The sequence below is a fragment of the Rhineura floridana genome, chromosome 2, assembly GCF_030035675.1.
Source record: "Rhineura floridana isolate rRhiFlo1 chromosome 2, rRhiFlo1.hap2, whole genome shotgun sequence".
NCBI classification, from domain to species: domain Eukaryota; kingdom Metazoa; phylum Chordata; class Lepidosauria; order Squamata; family Rhineuridae; genus Rhineura; species Rhineura floridana.
Window position 1 is genome coordinate 82,770,466 of NC_084481.1, and position 20,847 is coordinate 82,791,312.

General features: G+C 41.5%; 1 protein-coding gene across 4 annotated transcripts in view; it reads left to right on the forward strand.

Moving 5' to 3' along the window:
- LOC133376631 (uncharacterized) overlaps window positions 1-20,847 on the forward strand; it is a 113,012-nt gene that overhangs the window by 23,515 nt on the left and 68,650 nt on the right. For 2 of the 4 annotated variants that reach the window (XM_061609132.1, XM_061609134.1), the window contains exon 2: window positions 2,422-2,640. The exons of the other annotated variants lie outside the window; for them this stretch is intronic. The gene's annotated coding sequence lies outside the window, so the exon portion shown is untranslated. The remainder of the gene's footprint in view (window positions 1-2,421; window positions 2,641-20,847) is intronic. 4 annotated transcript variants of the gene reach the window in all.

Sequence of the window (20,847 nt, forward strand, 5' to 3'; positions counted from 1 at the left end):
GCACTGACCAGTAGGGCTACTGTTAAGCAAGAGGGCTTTTGTTCTTTAGAACAATTCCTTATTAACAAACTTTCAAGGCCTCTGAGAAGCTACTTTACAAACCCAACTAAGAGCTGATTCACACAGGAGCCGAACTTCGTATTAAAGAAGCAGCTTTTCCCATTGCGATAGATTTGGATGGTTCACACTTCCCACCTTCCAGTCTGCTGTTTTCCATTCACAGTAGTCGGCGTTCCTCTGGAAAGGTTTAGTATCACTGTTTCCTTTTGGCCCCACCTTCTAATTTTACATGTGTACTCCCTCCGCTTGCTCAGTTACTGGGCATGTGCAAAAATTCTTCACTTGCTGAGTATTTCAACTACCTGCTATCCCTAACCACTTCCGGAAGTTTGGCAGTTGAAAAGAAGTGGGGTCATCTGCCCCCCATTTCTCTGAGATCCCTTTTTTCCCCAGAGTAAATTTTTCCCCTTGCCTTGAAAAAACAATTTGCAATCCCCATGACTGTTTGGGCTTCAAGGCAGAAGCCAGGAGAGTGCCTCTGTGTGAAATTGACATGACACAGACTAGACCTCCCTCCTATTCCTTGTAGAACCCTTTCTTCCTTTTTTAAAAAAATAGCTAGTGGGAGACAGGTTGTGTGTGTGTGTGTGTGTGTGTGGTGTCTGCCTCCTGTCACATTGCTGGTAATTGGCTGATAAGCAAGAGTTGCAGGATCACCTGCGAATCTTATGAAGGAACTTTCTTAGGAGATAAAAAAATCTTGCAGGACAATTGTGTGTTCATGTGACCAAGGGGGGGGGAACCCTTAAGGATTGGGCCAGGGCTAGGGAACTTTGTGGTTTTGGAGAGATGTGGAGGTGTCTCAGGCTACCCTGGAGCTGCTCCTTTCTCCCTCCGCTGGGGTGGCGTGCAGCAAACCAGAAGGGAAAAGCAGCATCTCGTGGTCTGAAGAAATACTACAGTGCGCAGGATTATTTTGTAATTATCTCGGGACAGTCGCTCCACAGGGAGCCAGAACCTGCTTTTCTCTTACACTGTGTAAGACCAATTCTTTTACCCTTCCTCCTCCTGTTCTGCCCGCTCTCTCTCTCCCCTCCTCTGGGAAAAGAATGGGTGGCGTGCGTGTGTGTGTGAGAGAGTGAGAGAGAGTGAGAGTGAGAGTGAGATCAGCATGGGTTAGGCATGTGTGCATGCTTGTATACATCTGTCGAAGTTGTTAGCCTGGGTCATGAAACTTGTTATGCACTCTGGGCTGCCCCGTTTCTATCGCACCAGGGCATTGCCACCGCCACATGCTTCACAGCCCAACATTCTCCTCCTTCCTGCAGATCGGTGGCGCTGCTTTGCTTTTGCAAAGCCAAGGGAGTTTGGGTGGAAAGAGTTTGAACCATGCCAAAGTTTAAAAGAAAAAAGAAAGAACAGGAGTGAAGGAAGGCAGTTTACTGGGGGAGAAGGGGGAGAAAGTAAGGAGGGCTGCAGCAGTCAGAAGTTGCTTGTTAAGGCACCAGAAACAAAATGGAATTCATGGAGAGTTTAGTGGGTGGAGAAAGGGGAGTATCTGAAAGAGACGATCCACACACACACCCAGCAAAAAACATCAAAGCAAAGCACCTACGTGCAGGAACGCAGCAAAGCGGAGATGGTTTTTCCTTCACTTTTGCATTTTCAGCAGATTGGTTTAATGTGGATTTAAATGAGAAAGCAGCATCATACCTTCGCCTTGCCTGCAACATCATGTGAACCCTGTGAATCAAATGGGAATGCAAGTAGCACCAATCTCACAGCAAGTCGCCATGTGAACCATCCCTGAGTCTCAAGTATTAGGTTCTTCTGTGACCATTTAACACACTCCCCAAAGTAACACAGATATTTTGCCTAGCTTTTATCAAGAAAAACATACAACCATGCTTATTTGTGGAATACAATTTTTAATGCAAATCTAGCAATTTATGTATTTGAGAAACAACTGGAATTGGTTGTTATTTCCAGGCTTTAACTAGTTGAGCAACAGGAGGTTGTAAGCTCCTCTTTTACATTGTAACCTCTTTAGGGCAAGTACCTGCTCTCTTGTACTCTGTAAAATGCCTTGCACATCAATGGGACTAATGAAACAAATAAATAAGATGGCTGTGGAGAGCAGATAATACAAGAATCAAGACCCATGCATTATCTTTTCATAATTCAGATATAACACAGATAAGGGGAATTCATGGAGCTGCTCTGTCCTAAGATGGGTGTGTTCCTCATACACCTGGAGCTCGCACATCTCACTTTTGGGTGGCTGGATGCAGTGGAGGACAGGGTTCCTGCATCTTTACTAGTTGTGTGGAAAAGGAAACTTTGGGCCGCTGCGGCTTTTCACAGAGGAGTGAGTGAGAAACTGAACATACTGAAGCTCTTCAATTTTTTTTTTGCATCTAGTCAGACCATTGTGAGAACATAAGAAAAAAGAGTCTGTTGGATCAAGCCAATGGCCCATCTAGTCCAGCATCCTGTTCTCATGGTGGCCACTCAAATGCCTATGGGAAGCCCACAAACAGGACCAGAGCCCAACAGCACTCTCTCCTCCTGAGGTTTACAGCAACTGGCATTTGGAAGCATACTGACCCGGAGAGAGCACAGTTCCTCTAACACGAAGAGGTGAGGAGATGTACAAAGCTGTCTTTGGATGTTTATTGGTTTCATTTCTGTCCCACCTTTCTTTCCAGAAGCTCAAGGCAGTTTACATCCATCTCTCTCTCTCCCCCCGCCCCCAATCACAAGAACCTCATGAGGTAGGTTAGGCTGAGAAAGAGCATGTGACTGGCCTAAGGTCACCTGGCCAGCTTCACAACTGAGTGGGGATTTGAACTCAGGTCCCCCCAGTTCTAAGCACTAGAATGATGCGCCAAGTTACCCTCAGAAGCTCTACATGTGTTTGCTGAAAAGAGTAAATGAGCCCAAATTAATGAGGAGACAACACTGGGGTGAGTGCTCTTACCTTGGGCAGCTTGATCGTCATTATCTTGCCAAGCCATAAGGACAATCTTTGGTGACATCAGTGCTTTTTTTGGTAAAAAAAAATAAAAATGAGATGGCAGTACTCACACCTTTATAAAAGTGCTGTGACTGCCAGCACAAATTGGGCAAAAAAGAAAAAAGTGCTGGTACTCTGTACCAGTGAGTTCCATCACAAAAAAATGCACTGAGTAGCATCCATTCTGGATTAGTGCAATATGTTACATGTGGGGCTGCCTCTGAAGAGCATTTGGAAAATTCAGCTGCTTCAGAAAATGGCAGCAGGTACAGACCCAGCATACTGAACAAATCTCACCAGTGTGTAAATATCTGCATTAGCTTCCAGTGTGTTTCTAGGCATAATCCAAGGAACTCATTTTAATCCATAAAGCTGTAAATGGCCTTGAACCAAGCTTCTGAAGAACTGTCTTATTCCCTATGAACCTGCCTGTTCACTGACACCATCTTGTGAAGCCCTGCCCTGGGTGCTCCTGCTATAGGAAATTAGGCAGGAGGCTATTGGAGATAAGCCCTTCTTTGTTATTGTGCCCCCCCCGTGGTATGCCCTTCACAGCAGCAGCATTTGTGTGGTGCTTACCTTCCTAATGTGTACATAGGAAGCTAGGAAGCTCTGAGTCGGACTGAGTTGGACCCTTGGCCCATCTAGCTCATTGTTGCTTACACTGACTGGCAGTTTTCTCCAGTGGGTCTTGCAGACAGGGCTCTCTTCCAGCCCTAACTGGAGATGTTGGGAATTGAATTTGGGATTGAACAAAGCATATGAACTATTACTGAACCATAGCCTTTTAGGAGCCAAGTTTCACTCTTGAGATTTTGACTAGTCATACAATAAGTTTATCTCTTTGCCATTTTTTGTTTGCCTTTTTTGCTGTTGCTGGTTTTGTTGCTACCTTGTGACTTTTTTATTTTTTTAGACTGAAGGCTTTTTAAAATTTACATGGGTTTTCTTTGGCGTCAATATGGATTTGTAAACCAGCTTGAAGACATGGTAGCAGAAAGGAGTGGTATAATTTTTCCCCCAATAATGAAATGGAAATGGACTGCCTTCAAGTCAATTCCGACTTATGGTGACCCTATGAATAGGGTTTTCATGGTAAGCGGTATTCAGAGGGGGTTTACCATTGCCTTCCTCTGAGGCTGAGAGGCAGTGACTGGCCCAACCACACTGGCTCTCTTTCCCCAATAATAAATATTTAAATAAGGACAGTTTTGCTATATATCAAGTGCCGATGATGTGGTAAAATATGTAATAAAGTGGTCATCTGTAACCACACACAGAGTAAAAATTACGTTGGAGGACTTGGTGTGGGGTAGATGTGACACACGGAAACATGGGGGGCTGTGTAGCAGGTCAAAGTTTTGTATCTATTTGTTTTGCTGAGAGCGGTTATACATCTCTGCAGTCTTCCTGGGCTACCAGTGTAGGGGATCTCAGCATGCAGATGTCCTGAGCTTCTGGGAGATCTCCATGGAATACAAAAGCAGCAAGGTGGTGGTGTCGGCGTCAGCAGCTCTAGTCTATGTGACTAGCAGGCAGGAGTTAACAACTTTGTTGTCTAACCCGAGGTTTCCTCATTCATACCCTCCTCATGTTGCTGCTGCTGCTCTTTTCAGCCATAGCGCAACAATTAATGTAACAAGATGAACTGATCTCTGCTGAACCTGTCCTGGAATCTGTCCAGTTATGCTTAGATTGAATTTGGCCTGTGGATTTTAATTACCATCCAATACAATAATAGCAAGAGGACTGTGATGATTGCATTTTCTTTTTAATTCGCAGGAACGCTCAGGGTGCAGATTAGCTGTCCCTGCTCCGTGTTTGCTATTGATCTGTTTTCTTCTGCCTCTCAGGGGGAGCAGCATATAGTGTGACAAATGGATGGCAGCTTTCGCTGCAGCTTTGCTTTGTAGAACTAGTCAAAAATCCAGATTCTTCCACTCATACTGATGTAATTTGTGTTAGAATAAATCCCCTAGGTCTGCAGTAAGTAGACTTTAAAAGCATTAATTGAGTGTATTGATATATTGTGGATTTTTAGCATATTGTGATCAAACATGTCTCCTATGAAATTATTTTTAATAATAATAGCACTATTGTCACACGGCTAGGCATATTGCACAAATCTGCAAGATGTATAGATGTATAGAGCAATCATATGCATGTTTACTCAGAAATAAGTCCCACTATATTCAGTGGAGTTTATTCCCAGGTAAATGGGCAAAGGATTGCAGCCCAAGGCATGCATCGGATTGTATTGTAGTACTACTTGATTTTGAGAAAACCTCATCCAGGATTGTCCGTCTCTTTAGCATCACATGTATATGTATTTGAGTGTGCAAGGCTGTTCAACAAATACTTACCTTTTTAACCAATACTTGCATTTAGAAATCTGATGTTTAATGTGTGTTTTTTTTTAAGTGATTTTTGTGTACTGATACATATCGGTGTTACCAAGGCAATTATGGGTTGCATCATGCTAGTTCTTGTTTTATTCACTTTGATGGTTTTATAAAAATAAACCTTGCCTGAGTCTCTGCATACACATTTTGCATGCACAGTAAATACATGTATGAAGGAAGCAGTATGCCTTCTGGTCCCATCCCCACCTAGCACATTCAGAATTGCATTGTCACAGAGCCTACACATGTACAAATTATATGCATGTAGGCTTTGTCCACATAACTGGGAATCCTGTAAAACCTGATGGGCTGTACATATCTTACTGATGTATGGTTTGTACATGCATAAGCTCTAGGTCTTTTCATTATTTTTAGATAACAACTATGTAGGTTGGGGGCAGAGCTAACTTTTACCATCCCATGCACATTTGTTCTCCTTGATGGGGCAAGCAGGTGTGACACTGCTTCCCCCTTGTGTGTTCACACATCCAGTTGCATCTCTGGATTACTCTGAGTCAAATGTTTGTGAACCTGTCTCCACTGATTATTGTTGTGTTCTGAGTTGACATCACTTAATATGATTAACCTCTGATGGCATGTACCCAAGTAAGAACTGATGTTAGAAGATATGACTAAAGAACATGCACATGTGAATTGGGCCCAAGGTTGCATTAGCCAAAGGGCTTCCTAGGCCCCAGGCTCTAGCATAGATCATGATGATACAGTCGCATCTTAGAGGACAATCTCCCACACACTAAAGAGGTGAAATAAATTATCTATCCTTATAGTAAATGCCATAGTCAAATCAATAATCTGTTCTCATGGCAAACACAATAGTGGTTAGTCGGGGAGGATTTTTTCCTCTGAACTTCCTTGGCTATCTGAAGACAGATGGAACATTTTTGAAAGCAGTGGAGCCAGCTTGGATGTGCCCTCATTATTCTTTATAAAAATACCTTTTCCACTTCTGTGCTGAGTTCAGACAAAATAGTCCTCCAAGTTTGCAGCAAAAGTCAACTGTGAAGGGGATTGATTGGCTAGCAGCTGTGAAACCATGCATACACCCCACCACTGCATTTTTGTTATCTTTGTAAATTGTTGAGCTTTTTTCTTTAAAATGTCAAGGATGAATATGTAAGTAAACAAATATGCATCTGCTTCTTTTAAAAAGGTAAACTAGAATTGCTTGAAATTCAGTTAGCATGCACAATTTTCTCATGTAAATAGCAACTGCAGGAAAATGTGAGCAGCAGGACTTTGGGGGCAAATGTTGAACGATGACTTTTATTTCCTTGCATGATTATGACAAAAAAAACCTACTATTTGAAGCTGCTATCTGGTTTTTGAGGATTTTTGTTGGGCTGCTGCATCTCCTGTTTGGTCCTAAATTGGTAAGCTGGGGAGTAAACATCAAGTGAAGAACCCTGTGTGATGACTTATTAAGGGTCCAAAGTATATATGACATATGAGGAAGACCCAAGAGAGTATTTCCTAAAAACAATAGTGGAAGAAGGCCATTTTGAGCAGGGAAGAGACTGGGGAGGTCTGCTTCACTGTTTATCTGCCGCCTGTTTTTCTACTTTAAATCCCCCTAAGCTGCTTACCAGTTTGCTTCCCCTCACACATTTTTCTAGAGCTTGCCAGTGGGAAAGCATCCAGGGAAGGGGGAGATCCAGAATGAAATCCCAGTCAGTGCAGAAAGAATGAAGCACGCTCTCTGAGCTGCTTTCCCACCCAAAATGATTCCTTCCTCAAGCTGCTTTTTATTCAAACAGAACAATGTATTGGGGGACTTCAGTTCACATGTTTGTGTGTAATGTGTAGGTTGCCCCTATATATTGATTGTGCTGTGTTCTTATCTCTTTGGCACCAAGGTGGACTTCTTTTTAATTAACCCACACTTTTCAAGATCTTGCTGCAGTCTTATTATATTACATTTGTACAGATGTTTGTGAAAAATATTGAATAATTTCCCCCTAAAACTATGTGCGAGGCTGTATATTTGAAAAGTGCTTAGAATCAATAAATAATACTGTGGGTAAAGCCACTGGCGATGCTCAACTAAATAATTGCGGCAGTGGAACAACCTCCTCTTGCACACTGGGACATCCCCCCTCCTCATTGGATGCCCTCTCCAAATCTGCTCCAGAGGGTTGGGGAAACCCTTGGAACAGATTTAGGGGGTGTGCAGGATTTTGACAGGGGGAAGAGAGGAGGAGAACGTTCTGTTGTGCAAGGAGAAATTCTTGTGTTGACAGAACATTCACCTTAGCACTACATTGAATATAACTCACCCTTGTTTAGTGATAACCAGCTAGCACTAAGAACATAACATAAGAACCACTTGCTGAATCAGGCCAATGGCTCATCTAGTCTAGCATCCTGTTCTCACAGTGGCCATTCAGATTCCTATGGGAAGCCCAAAAGTAGGACATGAGTGCAAGAGCACTGTCTTCCAGCAACTGGTATTCAGAAGCATACTGTCTCCGACCATGGAGGCAGAGAATAGCCATCATGGCTAGTAACTGTTGAAAGCCGTATCCTCCATGAAGTAGCCACTGATAATCCTCCATGAAGCAGTGATTGATAGCCTTATCTTCCATTAAAACATTCATCAGGACTGTTCAACAGGACTTATGATTGAAACATAGCTTTGCCCAAACTATCATTAGCAATACAGCCTGGGATCAGGCTATACACTGCCCACTGCTGCTCTGACATTTTGCCAAAACTTCACCTCCATTTAAGCTGTTGGCAGCCCTGTGCCATGTTCCTTTAGCTGTTCACAAAGTTGCTTAACTCTTGTGCTGTCTGTCTGTCTTCTGTAGGGGTCACTTCATTGAACAGGCTCAACTGTTCTCAAGCTGAGCTGGGAACCTTCTCCCTCTAGTATTCAGTTCAAAATTTTTGATTACTTCCTTCCATGCCATTTATGCTTCATCTGCCAGAAGCACTCTCTCCATAGTCCAGTGTTTCCCCATGTATCATTAAAACTTGTGCTTGCACCCTGCCATGTCAGATGTGGAGGGGACACCAGTTGCCTCATGTAAATGGATGATCTATCTGTCATATACAAGGCCACTGGTGTTTTTGACTTCCTTTTATTATTATCTTTATCACAAACTCTGCAGCCTTGCCTTGGTCATTATCCTACTCCTGGTCATCAGTGCCTTTGGGGCATATGTTCTTTTGGGTTGCAGAATCACTAGTGGTTGCTCTCCAGTTTTACTCTGCAAAGACAAAGGGCAATAATTTCAAATGTAAAATATTTGTTCTTACTCTGTCTGCCTATTTATAATATGCATGTGTGCTGCCCATGATAAAGCCCAGCCTGATAAAGCAGACAGAGGTGGTGAAGTGTAAATATATTATTGGCTTCTGGTGTTTTGCTTGCTGACTCCATCACACAACTGACTTTATGGCTCAGGGTTTTCCATCTAATTTAAACAACTTCAGAAAATATGTTTTAACACTTAAAACCGCTGGGACAGTAATATCAGCTGTGATAAATGGGTTTAGCTATAGCTTTACCAAAGCTGTTCTATTTTACATAAGCCATGGAGGCATGCTCACAGTTTCATCTTAAGCTTGGTTTTTACTCCCCTGTTGCTAATTATCTCCATTCACTTTGGTCCTTGCAGTCACTTCTTTCACTGAAGAAATTATTTCTGTTGCCCTATTCACTTGGTTATTATCCGTTATCATGTTCTCAGAAGTATGAGTTCGTGTCCCTTGAGCCCTGCTTCCTGTGCAGCATACTAAATTCTGGGATTTGTTTATCCAGGACTGGAAAAAGTGAAAGGATTGTCAGCATCTGCAGGAGGTATTCTCACTTAGAAATAAGAAATTGCACAAACTCCTAGCTTTGTAAACTTCTGTGGCCCCAGGACTACTCAAATAGGCTGAATCATTGATTGGGTCATTGCCATCCATCATTTGAGAGATGTTGCTCAGAGCATGTTTGTCATCATGAGGCAAAACGTCCCTGTAATTCCTCAGTGATTGCATATTTTTAATTTTATAGTCATCCCTATGTAGTGAGATTCAGACAAAGAAAACTCATTATTGAAGCTTTTCTACAGTTTGCTGTGCATGCATTTTAATTTATTTATTTATAAAAGCAATTATATACCACTATTTACGTACTGCAGTGTCAGAATGGTGTACAGAACTAAAATATAAAACATCATTAAAACAGTACAAAACAGTCATTAAAATGACTGCTACAAATGCATAAAAAATATCATATATAATACCCAATACACTCCTCTTAGGTCAAGCTTGTCTTTTTGTTGTGGAGGTATTCCCAGCACTCAATACAGTAATATTTTATTGCTTGGAACATATTATTTCCCCCCTACCCATTGTTATGTGAAATATAATTCTACCTATCATGAATCCTTCCGAATGATTTTGATGTCATTGTTGAGCTGTTCAACTTCCTTTCACTGTTCCATGTGTTCTGTGGCTGTTTTGTGGCCTTTTAAAAATCTTAATTGGTTTAAGAACAAAAAAGATGTTGAGTATACATTCCTCACTGTAGGACTTAATTGTGGAAGTGCTCACTTAAGTATTGTTTTTAAAAGCAAAGTGAACCCCAGTAAGGATACCCTCCCTCCACAACAATGCCTTTCCAGGAGTCAACAAGCCTGTTTTAACCTGTAGCAACAGCGTTTAGAGACTGGAACTTGTGGGATGTTTGGTTACTGCTTTGCCACTTTCTTTTGAATTCCTTTTCACCATGATAAAGGGAAGTCTGCCACGATATGTAATGTTAGTCAACAAGCATATAGATCCGGTTTATATTGTGTACTTAAAAAGCTTTGGCCAGAGTACCTCACCAAAGACTCCTGAGTAAGCTTAGCAGTCATGGGATAAGAGGAGAGATCCTCTTCTAGATCAGTAACAGGAAGCACAGAGTATAGGAATATATGGGCAGTCCTCCCAATGGAAGGGTCGAGTTCCCCAAAGATTGGGACTGAGACCTGTGCTTTTTAACTTGTTCACTATCTAGAGCACGGAGAGCCAGTGTGGTGATTTCAACTCCCATCAGCCCCGGCCACCATAGCCAATAGTCAGGGATCATGGGAGGTTTGGTCCAAAACATCTGGAGGGTACAGTGTTAGCTATTCCTGATCCAGAGTTAGAGGTGAGAAGTGAGGTAGCTAAGCTGGCTGATGATACCAAATTTTTCAAGGTGGTTAAAACAAAAAGGGAGTGCGAGGGAGCTCCAAAAAGATCTCTCCAAACTGATACAGAGCAGTAAAATGCAACAAGTGTAAAGTGCTGCTCATTGGGGCAAACAAATCTTAATTTCACACAAAAGCTAATGGGTTCTGAGCTGGCAGTGACTGACCACGAATGAGACCTTGGGGTCATAGTGGATAGTTGGATGCTGACCCAGTATGTGGTAGCTGTGAAAAAGTTGAATTTCCATATTAGAGATCATTAGGAAAGGGACTGAAATAAAAGCTCCAATAGCATCATACTGTTATACATATCTATAGTGTGACTGCACTTAGAATACTGTGTATAGTTCTAGTTGCCTCATCTCAAAAAGGCTATTGTAAAGCTGGAAAAGGTTCAGAAAAGGGCAACCAAAATGATCAAGGGGATGGAGCAACTCCCCTGTGAGGAAACGTTACAACCTTTAGGGCTTTTTAATTTAGAAAAAACGTGAGTAAAAGGAGACACAATACAGGTATATAAAATTACGCATAGTATGGAGAAAATGGATTGGGAAAAGTTTTTCTCCCTCTCTTATTTTACTAGCACTCAGGGCCATCCAGTGATGCTAAATTTTGGGAGATAAGGACAGGCAAAAAGAAGCCCTTCTTCACATCGAGGTTAAAACTATGGAATTTGCTCCCACAGGATGTAATGATGGCCAACAACTTGGATGGCTTTAACAGAGGATTGGCCCTATCAGTGGCTACTAGCCATGATGGCTATGTTCTACTTCCTGTTGGAGTCAGTATATTTCTGAATACCAGTTGCTGGAAATCGCAAGTGAGGAGAGTGATCTTGAACTAGGTCCTGCCTTCGGGCTTCCCATAGGCATCTGGTTGGCCACTGTGAGAACAGAATGGACTAGATGGGCCACTGGCTTGAGCCAGCAGGGCTCCACTTATGTTCTTAGCCTGAAGGTGCATAACTATTTCCCTGCCAACCACTTTCCCCCCGAAACTCCTCCGGCAAGCTGCTTTTACTCTTGCCGGACAGGGGTCTGGCAGTTCATGCAACAAAGTGCCGGGGGGGGGGAGAATTTCAGAGAAAAAATGGATGACAGAGGAAGGGTTAAGCACTTCCTTATTCCATACCTTCTGTGCTCAAATCATTCCATCCTGTGGGCGCCTTGCCATAGAGAATTGGCAAAGGTTACATTCAGCTGCATGCACTTTTTAAAGAATTAACCAGTTATTTTAACAACTCGCTTCTTTTGCAAATTAGCTTTTTCCTCAAAATGCTTTAACTTTAGGATGCAGTATGCTTGCCGTCTCCAGTGCTACAGTGTACTTTGCTGTCGCCGTTTTAAAAGAGGCACAAAACAGTAAGGTGTCTTCCCATCACAAAGCATTCCTTTCGTATTATGTACACATGGGATACAAGCTGTAAGAGATATATGGGGGCGGGCCTACCATGTGGCACTGGTGTAATTGGAGCATGTATTTCTTGTTTATGAAAGAAGTGCTTGCTTTTAATTGAAGAAGTTTGCTTTGTTTTTTCTCCCTCTTTATTTTAACACATGGAGGGTACATTTGTAAAAGCAAAAAACCATTGAGAACATCATAGAGATTTTCATCTCTTTTTGAGAGTTCACAAACATCAATCACATCACATATTAGAATTGAAATAAAATTTTGCACAAATCAGATTTGTTAAAATGGCAGACTTTTTTTTTTTAAAAAATGGCAGACTTTCGTTTCAAAACTTGTCAAATTTTGTTTGTGAAATTTCGATGTGGGGAATACTTAAAAAAAAAAAGCACCCTAATAGCTGCTAAATTTCAGTTTCAAGGAGCGCAGGCACCTGATCCACCAATATATGTAGGCTCTAGGTAAATTTGTACAGGCTTTATAGATGCCAGCAGTGATTGCCATAGCATAGCTTTCCAGGTGATTTTCAGAGCAAATCCCCTTACTAACTCATATTAATGGATGAGTTCAGTATATTTTCACTCCAGCCCTAAAGAGAGAGTGTGAAATCCTAGTGACCTAGTGTTACATTTTATCTTGGGGATTTAAAGTTTGTTCTCTAATGAATTAATATTTAACATCAAAAGGGTAAAGATTATAACATCTCCACTATGAATGCTTATGTCTTGTAGTATTTTTCATTTCTCTTCTCTCTAGTTTACACTCTTTTCTTTCTCTTGCACTATAATGTTTTAGTTGAATAATCCTCTGAGGGAATTGCTTTCGAAAACAGCCCCCCACCACCAAAAAGGGAAAAATCCCTCAGATTTTGCATCCACAGGCTGAACGTCCGTTTAAAATATATTGACTGACGTTTTCAGGACTTGAAGAAAAGTCTTAAGTAGCCTTGTGTTGTTTTTTATGTCATGATCAAAATATCTGCCTTTTCAAAACTATACACCCCTGGTCATTTTATTGTGCCCAGTTACTTATGACTTGGGAGATGGCATCTTATTGCTCAGCAGACATGCGGTAAATTATTGATGACTTCCTCCTAGGGGAAAAATAATAAAATTGTATAAGGAGCTGCACTATGTCATGATTGTATATGACTGATTGGAAGTTCATTGTCTTGTAAAATGGTACAAACACTGTGTAAGGCACACTAAGGGCTTACCTCATCATGGATCACTAGGGAGAAGTGATGTCACTTGTTGGGAAAATGTGAAGAAGAGGGATGGATATCAGAAAATACCTGTCTGTGTCTGTTTGTCTGTCTATCTATCTAATCTATCTGTCTATCAATCTAATCTAATCTCCTGCCCTTCCTCCCAGTAGGAGCCTGGGATGGCAAACAAAAGCACCAAAAACACTTTAAAACATCATAAAAACAGACTTTAAAATATATTTAAAAAGAACATATTTTTAAAAGTTTTAAAACATATTAAAAAGCACTTCTAACACAGACATAGACTGGGATACGGTCTCAATTTAAAAGGCTTGTTGAAAGAGGAAGGTCTAGTCATTATAATCATTATGAGTCAGGAAGTTATGATTTTCTTTGTGTACTTTGTAAAAGTATTGAGCGACCTAGTTGCTGATATCACACTCCCTCCCCACCCCCACCTCCGACGCTGTTGGTTATCCACACAGTTGGGGGAACATGAAATAACCTATGTTGATCTAAATTGGAACAGGGAAACCTGTGACCATGCAGATGTTGCTGGACTACAGCTCTCAGTATCTCCCACTATTGGCTGTGGTGCTGGTGCTGATGGAAGTTGACCACAGGTTCGCTATCCCTAATCTAAATGTATATGCTTTATAATTCAATTTAAAGTAGGGATTGGGAACCTGTAGCCCTCCAGATGTTGTTAGACTACAACTCCCATGATTCCCAACTATTGGCCATACTGGCTAGGGCTGATGGGAACTGGAGTCCAACAACATCCACACTCCTGATGTAAAGACTTACATTTTAATTCAGTTCAGGAATCATAATATTGATGAGAGGCTTTTCCCATCATGGAACAGATTCAGGCTTTTAGAAAAAGCACATAATATACCTCAGTTTGTGTCGCAATTTTTTTTTTTAGTGCTCTGCTTATAGACAACTGGCATGTGAGAGGAACTTTAGCCTTATCTTTTCCCTAACTTGCTGACTTTCCATGTGCAGGAACATTTTTTGTTTTTAATGTGAGAGCATTCAAACATGCAGTTTTCCCATAAGTAGCCTGAAGTTGTGCAATTATGAAGTAATGTACCATAGCAGGGATCCAAAGCACCAAGGTTGGTGTACTGGTAGAGCAGTTTGGTTTGTCTTTGGCATGCTGTTTGTGGGTTTTTTTAGGGAAGCAAACTACAAGTACTGGTTCTTACATACCACCAAGCCAGCGCTCTGGTTTGTTTCCTCCCAGCAAAGCACAGGGAGGAGGGGGCAGGCGCAATGGATCAGCATGCACAAGGGTGCTGCTTCTTCATGGTAAGCAAAGTTTTGTTTTAGACCATGACTTACCATTACATGTTAATGACCATATTGCTTGGTTAGATGTGGGAGCTAATCGTTCTATATTAGAGATCCATGCCTCATTTCAGGTTAGCTGGGAGAGGGAATGACTATGAAAACCAAACTTAATTTTGTAGTATAGATATATCTCAGGGGTGGGGAACTTTTTTCAGCCCAAGGGTTGCATTCTGGGGAATCATCTGGGGGCCACATGCCAGTTTTGGGTGGGGCCAGAGGCAAAAGTGAGGGGAACAATTAATGCAAATTTTATCTTTGTGTAGTAGACTATAGGCTACACACTGACACATCTTCTCCATCCTCCATCCAAACAACCACGAGGCACAGTCAGAGTTCAAGGACACATTTCAGCTGGGCAAAACCATTTGGGGTAAGAAGGAAGGTCAGTGATAGATGTGGCTTGTGGAGAGTTCCAAGGGCCAGACAGAAAAGCCTGGACGGCTGCATTTGGCCCTCTGGCCTAAGGTTCTCCATCCCTGGTGTATCTAGACCAAACAATATGTTGGTGTATAGCAAGGTATCTGTTGAAAACATGGTATTTTATTGCTGTGGTTGTTGATACATTAAAACCATATCCAATATCATTGTAAACTTCATTTGTTTTAGTTTTGTGTCAAGTTGGCTTTGGACACAAGGCAGCATGGAATCATTTCTTGAAGTGGTGTCTTGCTGAGCTCTTATTACCACAACAGCAGCTGATAAACAGTGAATTATTAAAGAACCAGTTGAGCTCCTCATTAAATTTAATAAGCCCAGAGTTTTCCACAATGCCCTTTTATGCAGGCCAGGACCACTAGCAGAGGCACTGAGAGGTTCATTTGCCAAACGCTGTTTTGTGCTTTTCACTTGGAAATGGTAAGGGATTGATTGTAAGTTACATATAGATGCAGACCATAACACCATGGATGTTAGTGTTCTAATGAACACTGGCGGTGATCACAATGTAGCTAGCCTAGCTTGATCTAAAAATTAGCAGAGGGAGTTTTGTTAAATTAATGGTATCATTCTGTGCCAAAACTCTAGATAGCCTAACTGGATACACCTTCACTGAAGTCAATAGAATTTAAATGTATTTACTGATGACATTTGTATGCCACTGCATAACAAAACGTTCTCTGGATGGCTTACAATATATATTAAGTAAAGCATACAACTATTAAAAGGGGGGGAAACTATATAAATACAACAAAACAGAACTTGTTGTACCACCAAAAGTAAAAACAGATTTTGAAAAACAGAGACCCAGATTACTTAAATTATTTAAAAGGCCTGCATGAACAGAAAGATTCTTCACCTGGTGTTGAAAAGACCACAACAAAGATGGCACCAGGTGAGTCTTCCTGGAAAAGCTGTTCCATAATGAGGGTGCCACTATTGCAAAGGCCATACCTCCCAGCATCTGCTGCCTGAGTTGGTCACCTCTCTCAGGTTAATGGTAGGGATGGCCCTGGTGCCTGTCAGTGCTAAAAGGGGTTTCTGTTTCCCATTCAATCATTGGATCTGCAGGGTTGTTATCACTGGATCTGCAGGTACCCTTTATTTAGGAAACCTAATTTCTCCGTGGTGTTCTGCACAAATCACACCCATGATTTGTATAATTTCTTCAGACCGAGTATGAAACATCCAGCCAACTATTTAGTTCAATAATTCCTCTGGAGCAGGAAGAGCTGCTGCTACTCACAGGGAAAGTAATGTGCAATTGAATATCATCAGCAAACTGGATCCCTATTCATACCATGACATTCCTTAAGGGGCTCTATATTCAATGTATACAGTGTGGGCCACAGATTGCATCTCTAAGGGATGCCACATGTTAAGCCTCTTGGGAATGAAGAATAGCCATCCATCATCACTGATTGATTCTGATCTTGTACATATGATGATGGCAGTTGTGGTCACACCCTGCAACATCTCTCATCTGCTGAAGCAGCAACCCATGCTCAATAGTATTGAATATGCTTTGAGGTCTCGTATAGCCAAAGTTGCCATCTGTCCTCAATCTAAAATAATCAGGAAATCATTTCTAATCCCGACAAGTGCCATTTCTACCCTGCAGGAAAGCTGGAACTAGGAATGTGCTAGAATTCCACCCAGTTTGGATTTAGTACTGAATGTTCCATTAATTCTCTTATTCGCTTTTGTTATAGATTGGATTTTTATGTAGTGATTTTCCGCTGCTATTTTTTGAAACTGTCTAAAATATTCATATTGAAATTTCCTTCAGTTTATTTATATGCCACTTAATTTATGGACATTTCATTTCAAAATACAGATATTTCCTTTAAAAATATCAGTATTAATAAAAAAATTTCTGAGGGAAAAAATTGATTAGTAAAAGCAGTGACTTGTGGACAAAGAAGGAACTCAAATCGATACCAGCCTGTGAGGGTGACAGAATGATAGAGGGCAGGAAAAAAGAAGAGCAGATGCAAAAATTAACAATTGGAAGGAGAACAAAAAAGAGGGCAAAAATAGAGGAGAGGAGGTGAAGGAGTGTTCATGCCTAGAGCCAGCCCAAGACATTTTGGTGCCTGTAGCAGAAAATGTAAACAATTTGATTGAAAATGCAATGGTATACAAATGAGTTGACAGTTTGCAGCCATTTCATTGAATCAAATAATCTGTGCCGTAGTTAAGTTACCTCACCTTGCCTGATGGGTCACCTTTGCACTTAATATGCTATGTTTTGCAATTGCCTGGCACAATTTTTGCCAAGTGTCTTTTAAGTATACCTATGGATGTAGGCATGTATGCAAACAATACATACAGCCTTTGGGTGTCAGGCAGGATTGCTTTGTCCAGGGGGTATCCCCATCCCACACAAAATGCATAGGCTCTGTTCACTTGGAGCCTTGCCTGAACTGCCCTATAGTGAAATAAACTTATTTTCACTGTATGAAGATAAACTCCTTCAAAATGGCCTGGTAGCTAGAGTGCCCATTTGAAAGCTGATACCTAAGAGACAAAGCCCTCATGTTGATTGTCCCCTCTAACACTCTTTGTTCAAATTCACCACTGGATAACACTATCTAACAAAAGAGCAATGTCCGTAGCAAGGTTTCATAATACACTGAGAACAATGCTTGGTGTTCATTGCAGTGGTAAACAAGACAAACAATGAAAAGATTTAGTACTGCCATGGAGAGCAGTTGTTAAAAAAATTACATAGTAAGCCATCTTTAGGTCAGAAATTAGAATAGCTGATGGTAAACAACAAAATAAACTGCAGCCCCTCATGCAGTTAGCTGAAGTCAAGGGGAATTAAACCTAAGGCTGCAATCCTGAACACACGTACCACCGTGGTAGATGAATAAGCCCCTTTGAGAACAGTGGGGCTTACTTCTGAGCTAATACATGCATAGGATTGCACTGCAACTGTTTGCAACCAAAGACTGCATATCTAAGCATGCATACGAGGAAGTAAGTCCCATTTAGATCAGACAGATTTGCTTCTGAAAACATCTGCCTAGGAGCAGGCTGTTAGAGGCACAGTTTGACACCTCAATATCTATATTTTATTTTAACACACACCATTTGGGCTGTAAATCTGCGTAGACACTTTATTTATTTACACATAAACACAATGCCATCATTGAGCACAGTTCTTTAAAGAGTTGCAGAGCCAAAGAAGACAGACCCTTGCCCTGAGTAGCTTATATTCTGCATGTTGACTGTGGGGAAACAGCAGATGAAGGGGAGGGGAAGGAGAGTCAAGGTAATAAGGGATGGATTTGAGCAAATTCACTTATACCTACATGTAGTGCAATCCTATGCATGCTTAATGGGAGTAAGTACCACTGTGTAGGGATGGAATCCTCTCCGTTTTTACATTTAGTTTTTAAGTGTGGCCCCCTGGTGGTCTTTAATGATCTGATTGCTTTTTTCTCCTATATATTTTCATTTTTCCGATTTCCAATATTTTTTGTTGCTTTGCAGAACATTTTTGATATTATAATCTATTCATGAGTCTCCACTGGTATGATCATTATTCTGAACTTTGTAATTATGGCCTGTTTACATTCCTTTTCAAGTGCATTGCAGAGCAGATTAAGGCAGATAGTCAAGTCAGTGCTTTCTCCCCTGCTGCTTACAATCAACACCTTATTCCCCCCTGTTCTGTCTGTCAGTTACAATCAGCACTTCATTGACATCAATGAAAGGGAATACACATTTGAAGAGCTCACATAGAAAGTAGATCGATAAAAGTATCACTCTCACTATCGATGATTTCAAAGTGAATTAAAAAAAATTGGGGGAAAAGATGAATTGGAAACCAGGCACTGAGAGCTGCTACTTCAAAAATCTCTCTGCAAAGATACAGAATATCAGAAATAATAATCCCATGACAAATTTGATTATTGCAGAAACAGAGCCCATTGCTACTGCTGTGTTTAGTTGGACCACCTACGTTAATGTGTACAGGATTGTGGCGTTGAGCTTTGTTTCAGCTGAAGTCTTGGGATTAGGGAGGGAGCAACATTCCTCTTATAGCTAAGGTAGTATGCAATGCATGATGGTTGTTGGTATCGTGGTATCAATGTATCATTGGCTTCTCTTCCAATGAAAACATGCCATTAGGGAGAGTCAGAGTGGAACAGCTCACCTGCAGGCCTGACACTGAGGATCTTTTTGATTGGTCGATCAAAGACAAGCCTTGCTGAAGGAACTTTGCCATTAATGGAATTTTAATGATCTTGCCTCTGGGAGTAGCTCATGAAAGAAGACCAGCATGGAGCATGACATGTAGTCATGTCTGCAGCAATCAGTGTTATCAGTAGATCTTTATAAAGGAAGATGGAGGAGGAGATACCAGCAGCAGCAGCAGCAGCTAGTTGAAAGGAGATGCCAACTCATATGGCTGAAACATGAATTTTGAAAGGCCTGCTTCTTTCATTAGGTCTTTGTTATCTGTATGGAGGTATGAATGGGAGTTGAATGTGTAACAGTTGGTCCATTTTTTTAAAGAAAGGTTTTCATTGAGAGGAACTTTTACAGAAGATTTGAAATGGCAAGGACTATGCTGAAGGGAAAGAGGAGGAAGAGGTTAGGAAATTAAATGGGGATTTTAAAAAAAGGATGGGGTGGGGAATCTGTGGCTCTCCGCATGTTGTGGACTCCAACTCCCATCAGCCTCAGCCAGCATGGCCAATGGTCAGAATTCTGGGAGTTGTAATCCAGCAACATCTCTGATATGTAAAGTTTGCCTTGTTCCTAAGCCTTACCCCGAGTTATTAACCTGCAAACATTTACTTCTCAGCTTTCTATTGATAAGAGTCCCCCTTATGAAAATAGAACAGTATAGTGAAAAATTTAGCAGGCCAGAAGCACTTTCCCCCATGCTTTCTCCTCCCTTCCTCCCCCTCCCTCCCGCCACCCTAGTCACTCTACTCTTTCCCCTGTCTCCCCCCCCCCCCGTTACCGGGTAGCAGCATAGAAAAGAGGCCCTTTGTTTTCATAACCACCTTTTAACATTTACTGGCATGCTGTGCCACAGGGAAGTACTGCCTGAGCTTGGCCAGCTTCCATTGGCATTACAGCATCTTTATAATTTATTTATTTATCAAATTTATATCCTGCCCCTCCTCTAGAAGGAGCCCGGGGTGGCAAACAAAAACACTAAAAACACTTGAAAACATCTTTAAAATACTTTAAAATATTTTTAAAAACATTAAAAAAATATTTAAAAACATCTTAAAAAGCAATTCAAGTACAGATGCAGACTGGGATAAGGTCTCTACTTAAAAGGCTTGTTGAAAGAGGAAGGTCTTCAGCAGGTGCCGAAAAGATAACAGAGATGGCGCCTGTCTAATATTTAAGGGGAGGGAATTCCAAAGGGTAGGTGCCACTACGCTAAAGGCCAAATTCCTATGTTGTGCAGAACGGACCTCCTGTTAAGATGGTATCTACAGAAGGCCCTCACCTGCACAGTGCAGGGATCGACTGGGTTTATAAGGGTATATACGGGTAAAACAATCTTTCAGGTCTCCTGCTATAAATCTTCATTTGTCCACCGTGCATCTTGGCCCATGGTATGGGCGAGGCTTGTATGGAACCTGATTGGGATGGCAAAATAGGGATAGAGTTCTCTGACCATCCTGAGTGGTCTGTCCCTGCTTCACCAGCCTGATCAGTTTTTGTACAGTAGGGCCCCGCTTAGGGACCAGTCCCCTGCCGTAAAGCGGAAATCGCCGTAAAGCGGAACCCATTGACTGTAATGGGCCGCGTTGCGCGAAAATGACGCAAAAGTGCAAAATCTGCTTTAAAACGGGG